This window comes from Aquarana catesbeiana, linkage group LG02, assembly GCF_042186555.1.
Source record: "Aquarana catesbeiana isolate 2022-GZ linkage group LG02, ASM4218655v1, whole genome shotgun sequence".
In the NCBI taxonomy this organism is placed as follows: Eukaryota; Metazoa; Chordata; class Amphibia; order Anura; family Ranidae; genus Aquarana; species Aquarana catesbeiana.
The window spans coordinates 323,818,623-323,831,310 of NC_133325.1; the positions used below are offsets into that span (position 1 = coordinate 323,818,623).

The 12,688-nt window shown below is 43.6% G+C and overlaps 1 protein-coding gene across 4 annotated transcripts in view; it reads right to left on the bottom strand.

The window, feature by feature from the left end:
* ST6GAL2 (ST6 beta-galactoside alpha-2,6-sialyltransferase 2) overlaps positions 1-12,688 on the bottom strand; it is a 249,127-nt gene that overhangs the window by 126,036 nt on the left and 110,403 nt on the right. The window lies entirely within an intron of this gene.

The window sequence follows — 12,688 nt, forward strand, 5'->3', positions numbered from 1 at the left end:
TACAAGGCTGCAGTGTCACTGGGCAAGGCTGCAGATGACACTGAAAGGCTGCAAATGACACTACAAGGCTGCAAATGACACCGAAAGGCTGTAAATGACACTACAAGGCTGCAGATGGACACTGATAAGGCTGCATTGATGGGCATTTAAATGTAAGTTTTTTTCCTTCAAATTCCCTCCTAAACTTGGGGTGCGTGCTATACGCTGGTGCGTGTTATACGCCGATAAATACGGTATTTATGGATTTTTTTTTATGTTAGTAATGGCGGCGATCAGCGACTTATAGCGGGACTGCGACGGCGGACAGTCTGACACTAACTGACACTTTGCGGGAACCAGTGACACTAATACAGTGATCAGTGCTAAAAATATGCTCTGTCACTGTACTAATGACACTGGCTGGGAAGGGTTTAAACATCTAGGGCGATCAAAGGGTGCTTTTATTGGGGAAGAGATGGAATTTAGTCCCTGCTTTGCAGGAAAACAGATTCCATCCCTTCCCCCATAAGAACAGTGATCTGCTTTGTGTACATAGCAGGGGCGGATCCAGGGGGGGCAATGGGGCAATTGCCACCCCCGAGAAATCTGTTGCAGCCTGGCCGGGCAGGTGAGCTCCGCGGGCGGCTCCGCCGCGAGTGGCTCAGAGAGCGAGAGCGGGCAGCTCCACCACGGGCAGATGAGAGAGCGGGCAGCTCCGCGGGAGTATCGGGCAGCTCCGTGTGAGGGCGGGCAGGAAGCAGGCGGGAGAGAGAGCGGATTGGCCGGGCAGCTCCATGTGTGGATGGGCGGGTGAGACTGAGGCTGAGCAGGCTAGGTGTGTGTGTGGGGGTGGCTGGCCAATCAGCGAGCTGACGGGCAGGGGAGCAGAGAGATGACATCATCTCTCACCGCCCCCACATCTCTGCATTAACTTCTGCCCTCACTGTGCAGGTAGCGTGGGCAGCAGGGAGATTACATCTGATGCCTGTCTCTGGAACAAGGAAACTAGAAACAAGCAAAACACCACCTTACCTGGCACGTGACACTCCACATCTGGGTGGCAAGTGACAATCCGCATCTAGTGGCAGATGACGTGGCAAGTGACAATCCGCATCTAGTGGCAGATGGCGTGGCAAGTGACAATCCACATCTAGTGACAGATGACATGGCAAGTGACAATCCGCATCTAGTGGCATATGACGTGGCAAGTGACAATCCGCAATGTGTGGCATATGACGTGGCAAGTGACAATCCACAATGTGTGGCATATGACGTGGCAAGTGACAATCAGCATCTAGTGGCAATTGACGTGGCAAGTGACAATCCGCAATGTGTGGCATATGATGTGGCAAGTGACAATCCGCATCTAGTGGCAGATGACATGGCAAGTGACAATCCGCAATGTGTGGCATATGACATGGCAAGTGACAATCCGCAATGTGTGGCATATGACATGGCAAGTGACAATCAGCATCTAGTGGCAATTGATGTGGCAAGTGACAATCCGCAATGTGTGGCATATGACGTGGCAAGTGACAATCTGCATCCAGTGGCAGGTGACGTGGCAAGTCACAATCCACAAGGTGTGGCATATGACGTGGCAAGTGACAATCCGCAATGTGTGGCATATGACATGGCAAGTTACAATCAGCATCTAGTGGCAATTGACGTGGCAAGTGACAATCCGCAATGTGTGGCATATGACGTGGCAAGTGACAATCTGCATCCAGTGGCAGGTGACGTGGCAAGTCACAATCCACAAGGTGTGACAAGTCACAATCTGCATCTAGTGGCAGCTGATGTAGCAAGTGACAATCCTCAACATGTGGCAGGTGTCAATCTGCATCTGGTGGCAGGCAAGTGACAATCCACAAAATGTGGCAGGCGACGGTGGCAGGCTCGGGGTTCCCAATGATTCTGCATTATGGTGAGTTGAATGATTTCCGTTTATATTACAATGTAATAATAGAAATAATGTGCTTCAATCATCCTGACACCATAACAACCATGGTGCTGGGATGATTAAAGCACCAACAACAGCCATTTCCCCGATAAATTGTCCGCAAAAAAAATGTATATTTCTGGCAGTGCCCCTCTCGAGACTAGGCTCTGGATCCGACCCTGGTACATAGGCAGATCCCCAATATGTGGTTTACTGACAATTGGCCGCATCTAGTGGCATATGACGTGGAAAGTGACAATCCGCAATGTGTGGCATATGACGTGGCAAGTGACAATCCACAATGTGTGGCATATGACGTGGCAAGTGACAATCCACAATGTGTGGCATATGACGTGGCAAGTGACAATCAGCATCTAGTGGCAATTGACGTGGCAAGTGACAATCCACAATGTGTGGCATATGACGTGGCAAGTGACAATCCGCATCTAGTGGCAGATGACATGGCAAGTGACAATCCGCAATGTGTGGCATATGACGTGGCAAGTGACAATCCGCAATGTGTGGCATATGACATGGCAAGTGACAATCAGCATCTAGTGGCAATTGACGTGGCAAGTGACAATCCGCAATGTGTGGCATATGACGTGGCAAGTGACAATCTGCATCCAGTGGCAGGTGACGTGGCAAGTCACAATCCACAAGGTGTGGCAAGTCACAATCCGCATCTAGTGGCAGCTGATGTAGCAAGTGACAATCCGCAACATGTGGCAGGTGTCAATCTGCATCTGGTGGCAGGCAAGTGACAATCCACAAAATGTGGCAGGCGACGGTGGCAGGTGACACGCTCGGGGTTCCCACTGATTCTGCATTATGGTGAGTTGAATGATTTCAGTTTATATTACAATGTAATAATAGAAATAATGCGCTTCAATCATCCTGACACCATAACAACCATGGTGCTGGGATGATTAAAGCACCAACAACAGCCATTTCCCCGATAAATTGTCAGCAAAAAAAAATTTATATTTCTGGCAGTGCCCCTCCCGAGACTAGGCTCTGGATCCGCCCCTGGTATATAGGCAGATCCCCAATATGTGGTTTACTGACAATTGGCGGGTGCTGGAGGACATCGAGTGCCCAGCATCCGCAGACAATCTTCTGCTGTGAAGAATCACCCCCCTGCAGGCGGAAATGCTATAGGTTGGTCAGCAAGTGGTTACTTTTGTATCCCTGCTAAAGTGAAAGTATATTGCCACGCTAATGTAATACTAAAAGTTGAAAGAAAGGTTTTGGAGTTAATGATTGCTAATGGAATGCATGTTAACAAGTATATGTATTACATATACTGAAAACAGTTAAAAACTGAAGCGTAAAAAAGATTATTATCACAGAGAATTGCTGCAAAAAGAACACAAAGGAACAAAGGAATGAAAAAGTCCAGACAACAGTTTGGACACAAAGAGGAAAGGTATGAAAAGAAAGTATTGATCTTGACTGAAGAATAAAGGCTGGGATTTAGAATTACAAAATTACAAAGGGGAAATCCTCAAAATGTCAAAGGGCAAACAAGAAAAGGTTAAACATTTTCTGAGAAGCCAAAACGCAAGAGAATATGAATGCCCTGCAACAGAGAGTCCTAGGAATAGTTAGCATTAGCCTTATCTAAAAATCATGCACGATCTTGAGATACCCCATTCTAAAATGTAAAAAAAATAAACTTAGAGCCCTTTCACACTGCCAGCGCCCGGCGTCGGTGGCAAATCGCCGCTAGTTTTAGCGGCGCTTTTCGAGCGCTAGCAGGGACACTTTTAACCACTGCTAGCGGCCGAATAAAGGGTTAAAAGCACTCGGGCTTTCACACTGGGATTGCAGATGAGGCTTTTTTCAGGTGCTTTATAGGTGCTATTTTTAGTGTGAAAGGGATCTAATAGTTTTACATAACGCAGCAGTGTCCACACATGTAGAACACCCAACATTTATTTTTACAAGCAAATACACCTTTTCACACTGGCACTGACTAGTATTCCAGCATTTTTCTTCTCCCTCAGTGTCTGTCCCTCACACAGCTAATGTGACCCCCAGTGCAGGGCAGGGGTAAACAAAGACGCTGTGTAGTCACCTAATGTCTTCCTTATCAACCGATAATGATAATGGTTATTAAGACACCAACAGCTGGCCTGCACAGTGCCCAGGCTGCATTGCCGCACAATAAAAACCTGTGGCTTGTTGAACATTTTTGGCCAATTTTTAGGCATTTTGCCACATTACCCCTAAAGAACCTAGAGGTTGCCTTAACCCCTAATCTACTTGTGAATGCTAATAATGCAAATAATAGAACTGAACTACTCCAACGATTGGCCCAATATTTACCTTGCGTCAAAAGTATTGGTACCTGAAGAGTCCCACACTCTTTCTGGGCTATGCATTTGTATTACATAGACCCAACATTACAGAGCAGCTTGCCCTCAGGAAGCACTGACACTCTTAAAAACTTTAAATTAAATTAAACATGTACTTTGCCTTGACTAGCAAAGGAAGTGGTGTGTTTTTTTTACCTCCGCAAGGAGTACTTTTGGGTAAGGGGAAGGAAAACACAGAACACTACCCCTTGTTTCCCACTTTAGTCCTCATGCACATGGACGTTTTTACAGCTGCTTTTTTGAGCTTTTTTTGCAGCTTAAAAAGGCCTGTATATGTTAGTCTATGGCTTCATGCCCACCTAGGCGTTTTTGAGCTGCAAGTGGCATAGGCGTTTTTAAGCTGTAAAAAAAACCCAGGACCAGTGGGTTCTGAGAGACGTTTTTCAGCTGTAAAAACGCTCTAACACTGAAAAACGCTCAAAAACGTCATTCACCAACGTTTTTTAGCGTTTTTGATCCATTGAAAAAAAAAAAAAAATTTGAAAAAAAAAAAAAACGCTCAAAAACGCTAACGCGGAAAAACGCTCAAAAACACTAAAAAAACGCTATTGCAAAAACGCTGAAAAACGCTGAAAAATGTAAAAAAAAATCACTGCAAAGATACTGGCGTTTTCATAATGTTTTTTTAACAGCCTGTGTGCATGAGGGCTTATAATCAACAGGCAAAAGAGCTGCCAAGTTGGGGCAGAAAAAATGAAAGTGGTTGTTAAGGTAATTAAAAGATAACCATGTCTATACTTCTCTGCTCTGTGCAATGGAATTGCACGGAGCTGCCTAGAACCTCTTCTCCGGTCACCCACCGGCGCTCCTGGACCTTGGCTCCCGCTGCGGTAAATCAAATCCAGTGAGACGGGAGCGGGGGGTGGTGCTGAGTCCTGTTGTCTATGGCAATCGACGCAGCAGCGGGACTCAGGACCAAGGCCGCACAGGTATCCCCAGGGAAAGCAGCTTTCCATGGGGGACACCCGATTTAAGAGGAGGGGCCTGGAGTGGCGACAGAGCACCCCAGAAGAAGAGATTCAGGGCTGCTCTGCCCAAAACTATTGCACAGAGCAGGTAAGTATAGGCATGTTTATTATTTTTATTTTTTTAAAAACAAGGGTTTACAACCCCATCAATGTTCATATATTATACATGTTGCTAAAATTTTAGGTGGTTCTAAAGGTAGGACAATTTTTACTTTCATGCATTCCCTCCGTTAAAGTAAAAAAAAAAAAAAATCCTAGTAATTTTATCGCCCCTTAACTCGATAAATACTTGCCTGAGTTCTTTCTAAATCCAGTGATGTGCCCAAGTGCAACAGTGCTGCTTCTCTCTCTCTTCAAATGACTCAGTGAGAGCCATTGGCTCTTGCTGCTGTCAATCAAATCATGTGAGGGAGTGGGTCTGAGCTGCACTGTGTGTGTCTAGACACACACACAGCCCTGCTTGGCAGCAAGCTACCTATGGTGGTGCACAGAGGAGTCTTGAGTGCCAGAGGGGGACCCCAGAAGAGGAGGTTCGCAGCCACTCTGTCTAACACCATTGCACAAAATTAAGCTTTGCAATCACTTTACTGAGAAAAAAATTCACATACACACAGTGCCTTAAAAAAGTATTCATACCCCTTGAAATTTTCCACATTTTGTCATGTTACAACCAAAAACATAAATTTATTTTAATAGGATTTTATGTGATAGACCAACACAAAGTGGCACATAATTGTGAAGTAGAAGGAAAATGATAAATGGTTTTCAGAAATTTTTACAAAGAAATATGTGAAAAGTGTGGCATGCATTTGTATTCAACCCCCTTTACTCTGATACCCCTAACTAAAATCTAGTGGAACCAATCACCTTCAGAAGTGACCTAATTAGTAAATACAGTCCACCTGTGTGTGATTTAATCTCCATATCAATTCAGCTAGTCTGTGAAGCCCTCAGAGGTTTTTTAGAGAATCTTAGTGAACAAACATTATCATGAAGGTCAAGGAACCCACCAGACAGGTCAGGGATAAAGTTGTGGAGAAGTTTAAAGCAGGGTTATGTTATAAAAAAAATATCCCAAGCTTTGAACATCATATGGAGAACTGTTCAATCCATCATCCGAAAATGTAAAGAGTATGGCACAACTGCAAACCTACCAAGACATGGCCATCCACCTAAACTGACAGGCCGGGCAAGAAGAGCATTAATCAGAGAAGCAGCCAAGAGGACCATGGTAACTCTGGAGGAGCTGCAGAGATCCATAGCTCAGGTGGGAGAATCTGTCCACAGGACAACTATTAGTTCACTAGGTTTGTGCACTCCACAAACCTAGTATTTATGGAAGAGTGGTAAGAAGAAAGCCACTGTTGAAAGAAAGCCATAAGAAGTCCCGTTTGCAATTTGTGAGAAGCCATGTGGGGGACACAGAAAACATGAGGTAGAAGGTGCTCTGGTCAGATGAGACCAAAATTTAACTTTTTGGCCTAAAAGCAAATCGCTATGTGCGGCGGAAAACTAACACTGCACATCACCCTGAACAAATCAACCCCACCGTGAAACATGGTGGTGGCAGCATCATGTTGTGGGGATGCTTTTCTTCAGCAGGGACAGGGAAGCTGGTCAGAGTTGATGGGAAGATAGATGAAGCCAAATACAGGCAAATCTTAGAACCTGTTATACTGTGTACACACGGGCGGACTTTTCAGCATTAAAGGTCCGACGGTCTTTCCGATGGACTTACCGACGGACTTCCGACGGACTTTTGAACAAACGGACTTGCCTACACACGATCACACCAAAGTCCGATGGATTCGTACGTGATGACGTACGACTGGACTAAAATAAGGAAGTTGATAGCCAGTAGCCAATAGCTGCCCTAGCGTCGGTTTTCGTCTGTCAGACTAGCATACAGACGAGCGGATTTTTCGACCGGACTGGAGTCCGTGGGAAAGATTTGAAACATGTTCCAAATCTAAAGTCCGTCTGATTTTTGACCGAAAAAGTCTGCTGCAGGTCCGATGAAGCCCACACATGGTCGGATTGTCTGACGTTTTCTTCCCATCGGACCAGTCCGGTCGAAAAGTCCATCCGTGTGTACACGGCATTAGAGTCTACAAAAGACTTGAGACTGGGGTGGAGGTTCACCTTCCAGCAGGACAACGACCCTAAACATACAGCCAGAGCTACATTGGAATGGTTTAGATCAAAGCATATAAGATGTGTTAGAATGGCTCAAAGTCCAGACCTAAATCCAATTAAGAATCTGTGACAAGATTTGAAAATTGCTGTTCAGACGCTCTCTATCAAATCTGACAGAGCTTGAGCTATTTTGCAAAGAAGAATGGGCAAAAATGTCACTCTCTAGATGTGCGAAGTCCCCAAAAGACTTGCAGCTGTAATTGCAGCGAAAAGTGGTTCTACAAAGTATTGACTCAGGGGGCTGAATACAAATGCATGCCACACTTTTCAGATATTTATTTGTAAAAAATTTTGAAAACCATTTATCATTTTCCTTCCACTTCACAATTATGTGCCACTTTGTGTTGGTCTATCACATAAAATCCCAATAAAATACATTTACGTTTTTGGTTGTAACATGACAACATGTGGAAAATTTCGAGGGGTATGAATACTTTTTCAAGGCACTGTACATATCTTATGTCTATATAATTATATATTTATGGGGACTATCGTCCCATTTAAAGATTTTAGAAACACCCTCTTATGCCCCGTACACACGGTCAGATTTTCCGACGGAAAATGTGTGATAGGACCTTGTTGTCGGAAATTCCAACCATGTGTAGGCTCCATCACACATTTTCCATCGGATTTTCCGACACAAAAAGTTTGAGAGCAGGATATAAAATTTTCCGACAACAAAATCCGTTGTCGGAAATTCCGATCGTGTGTACACAAATCCAACGGACAAAGTGCCATGCATGCTCAGAATAAATAAAGAGATGAAAGCTATTGGCCACTGCCCCGTCTATGGTCCCGACGTACGTGTTTTACGTCACCGAGCTTAGAACGATCGGATTTTCCGACAACTTTGTGTGACCGTGTGTATGCAAGACAAGTTTGAGCCAACATCCGTCGGAAAAAATCCTAGGATTTTGTTGTCGGAATGTCTGAACAAAGTCCGACCGTGTGTACGGGGCATTACAGTTCAGTGCAGTTCAACAGAACTTGGAGTGCTCCTGAAGTATTTAAAAAATACAGAAAATGTGTGAAGTAAAGGAAATAGCTTTGGGCTTTACCCTTTGACTGTCAAGTCAAAACAAGCAACACATTTTTGGGTTTACTAAAATAATTTTTTTGCTGAAAAATGCTCAGTTGCTTTATTGAACAGGTCTTTATCAAGGTGTCTAAAGAAAAAAACATTCTTCTTTACCACAGCAACCAAATGGGTTCGCTATCTATTATGCGGTCCCCTTGAGATAACAGAAGACAGTGGATAACTTAAGCAGGCCATAGACGAGTGACCATGGTTTGCAGGAAAGAAAATTTCTCGATTCCCTCATCAAATAGTCAGTGTTGATGGGGGAATCCCTCTCGCAGAGCTAGTGTGTTCTCGCAGTGAGGGAAGCCATCCTGGCAGGAGAACAGTGATACTGCTAACGGCTAACAATATTCACATGTAAAATCCAGCAGGCTGGTTGTACCCAAGTTTATCGATTGATCAACATCAATTCAGCCTGCCCATACATGATTTGAAGCTCGGCCGGTTCAGCAGGATTCGAACCATCTATGGCCAGCTTTAGTTCATAGTTGCCTGCCCATAATAGCCTTTTCATACCTGACTGCAGTAAGCATTTAGGTGTGTTAAGGAGCATTGCAGCATACTGCACAAGGTAGCCCATTCAAAATGAATTAAAATCATAAACCCAGTGTAATGTTAGAGGTATTGCATCATAAAATTGTTTATTAGATCTCCATGTCTCAGTCATTCACATAAATAGAATAGCATTAATAAAAAAAATAGAATCTTCATAACCATTCATTCTCCTGTATAAATCCCAGTTAAAAAACATGGCAAAGCAAAAAAGATTGATCTTACAGATCATTAATAATAGGAAAATGAGGTAACAAGGAAAGGATGCTGGGTGTCTGGGTTAGGAAATTGACAAATAAGCACACTAGCATGCTCCCCTATCTGCTGCAGAAATGGGGACAACACTGTTATACTTAGACATGCAAAAGATGTCTGCTATTTAAAATGAAAGAGATATCTTTGCTTAGACTAGGGTCATTTGCTTCTTGGATTCATTAATAAAATTGAACCAGAAAAGAAGCATATTGTTACCCAGATGCAAAATGAAAGCCAAGATGCACACATAATATACGGAGAGTACAAAGCTGTAAACTTTCAGATCATTTCACTGAAAGGTTCCCAAAGGCAGAAAAGATGGAGGATTCTTGCATCTGACAGCATGCTGTCCACCTAACATCACTGAAAGTACATCTTTTGAACATCAGAACAAAGCTGCCATGTCTTGGAGAAATTGACTGATTTCTCATCTGGCCAAGGGGAGTTCATTTCCATTCCTATACAGACACAAGATAGATGTAATTTTCTATGATTGTCCACATATGGCATTAGAGGAAAATAAGAATACATTACAAATAAGCCAGTATTTGTATGCTGGTTTTTATGTCTGTGGGCTTTGATGCCAAAAACAAGGGTTAAAAATATAGTGAAAGTAAGGCTAATCCCTAATCCCACTTAAATACAGCACTTAAGACACCATTATGCCGCGTACACACGGTCGGACTTTTCGTCTACAAAAGTCCAACGGACGCCGACGGACTAAAGCTGGCTGGTAATCCGATCGTGTGTGGGCTTCTCCGGACTTTCAGCAGACTTTTTCAGCCTCAAATCCGACGGACTTTAGATTTGAAACATGCTTCAAATCTTTACGTCGTAACTACGACGGACCCCGAAATCCGCTCGTCTGTATGCTAGTCCGACGGACAAAAACCCATGCTAGGGCAGCTATTGGCTACTGGCTATGAACTTCCTTATTTTAGTCCGGTGTACGTCATCACGTACGAATCCGTCGGACTTTTGTGTGGTCGTGTGTAGGCAAGTCCGTTCGTTAGAAAGTCTGCTGCAAGTCCGCCGAAAGTCCGCCGGAAGTCTGTCGGACAGGCTGTCGGACTTTTGTAGACGAAAAGTCCGACCGTGTGTACGCGGCATTAGAACAGTGTTACAAAATTTAAAAAAAACACAAATTATAAGACAAAACCATTTATTCCCATCAAACCAGCTGCTCGTAGTGTTTCTCCTCTCAGCAGCAGTCAGATTGACTCGCTATTGTTAACTCCCATAAGGGAAATGGTTCCACTTCTAACGTGTTTCATCAGTGTAACGGCTTCTTCAAAAGGGACTCTTTGAAGAAGTTGTCACCCTAATGGTGCAGGAGCAGCAGGGTTTGTAGGGAGCGGCCTCATATTAATATCAGGAGACAAACAGACCACTGTTGAGAGGAGAAAGACTCCATGAGCAGCTGGTTTGATGCAGGACTGTTGTTATATGTTCCATGTGACTGCATGTTATGTTAAATGAAAGGTTGGAGTTATTTTTACAAAATTATGCTATGTGGCATTTTTCAGTTTTTGGGTATTTGTGTGCATAAACATCCGGAGTGATCCGTATGCAAGTGATGAGGAGAGCCGACCCTGGAGGAGCTGGACCCCGTCCATTAGGTGGTATTATGTTGTTTTTGCCCAAGTTGTAATTGCTGGGCAATCAAATCAGTGAGTGTCTCCAATATGAGCTAGTGGGCTGCACTTTGGTGATTGATACATAGTAAGCAGGTAAGAGCCTTCACAGAAGAAGAGGCAGAGTGTGGAAGTTTGTTCACCAAAGAGACATTTTGTTTTATGTTCATTTTCACTAGCAGATACTTTGTTTCAACTTTCTTCCAAATGGGAATGAATTGTGTTTCTTTTTTATGCTTGAATTTGTAACAATGTTTTAATGGTGTGTTAAGTGCTGTATTCAAGTGGAATTGGCCTTACTTTCACTACATATTAAGGGGATATTTGTTTCAAACACAGCAGCTTATTTGGAGGATTCAAAACTTTTGACGAGTTAAGAATATACTGATCTGACTCCAACATTTAGGCTCCATTCACACCTATGCAGTTTGCTTTTGAGCGTTTCGGCAATGTTTTTTACGTTTTTTCACTGCAATTTTGCTGCGATTTTGCAGCGATTTTCATTTTGTGTTTTTGCGGAGGCACAAAAATGCATTGATGTATATGTGTTCCATAGGAACCCATGTTAAAAATAATGTCCTGTGTTTCTGCAAAAAGCATGAAAAAAAAAAAAAAAAACGCATTGGTGTGAACCGAACCTTAGCCCTCTTCTCATCCATGTCCTGAAAATGTAAACCCTAACAATGACCTTCTCTTTTTATCTTTTGGTCTGTTAAATATACCACTGATAGTGTGTTTTTTTGCTGATATTTGTAATGCCGCTCTCCCCAAAAAGGAAGATGTATATTGTCCCGCTAGTACTCAGGAATTGGGTGCCAGCATGAACATATCATCATCCAGTAATGTGTAGTATACTTAGAAAAATCGCTGCTCTCCCAGTCCTGTCTTTGTGGAATGGCCTCAGTCTTACACCACTCCACAAGCCATGCCCTCTGACATATTTTGCCCCAGCCACCAGGGCTCAGTCATAGTGACCTCCATGACTAAGCTCTGGTGGGTTAAAACATTTCAGAAAGTGTGGCTTGTGGAGCGGCGTAAGGCAGGGGTCATCTTACACATTTTAACCACACAGACTGGACTGGGAAAGCAGCGATTTTTCTAAGTATAATAAAAGTGTTTTTGTTATATGTATTGGAGAAGTGCAAAAAATATCTACTGTTTGTGCCAGAAGTCTTGTCAGCTGATAAACTCCTGTGCTTCTGCTAACCATCCACTTAAAGTGGTTGTAAACCCTTACAATCTACTTTTTACTACAGGTAAGCCTATGAGGCTTACCTGTAGCTACAACGTCATCAGCACATGCACACTGAAGCAACGGTACGTTCGTGCCGTTGCTTCAGCTGACTTGCCGTTACCGGCAGCTCCTGCGCGCATGCGCTGGAGTTATGTGATCCCGGCTCCAGCCAGTCACAGCACCGATGTCGCAGGCCAGAGCATTGTATGGGGACCGCTGTGGGAGCTTCGATCTAAGGTGAGTATTTCATAATGTATGTATAGTATGCTATGCATACTAGCTCATTATGCCTTTGTCTTGCAGGTTTTTTTATTTTTCATTTTTTGCATTTACAATCACTTTAAGCCGGCCATAGCTAGGTCATCCGAATTTGGATCCATCTATAGCCTGTTTAAGCCTAGAAACTTGTTGTGTAGGTAATAATAAAGTAGAAAGAACTGAAAAAGAAAACCTAATGCAGCCCCCA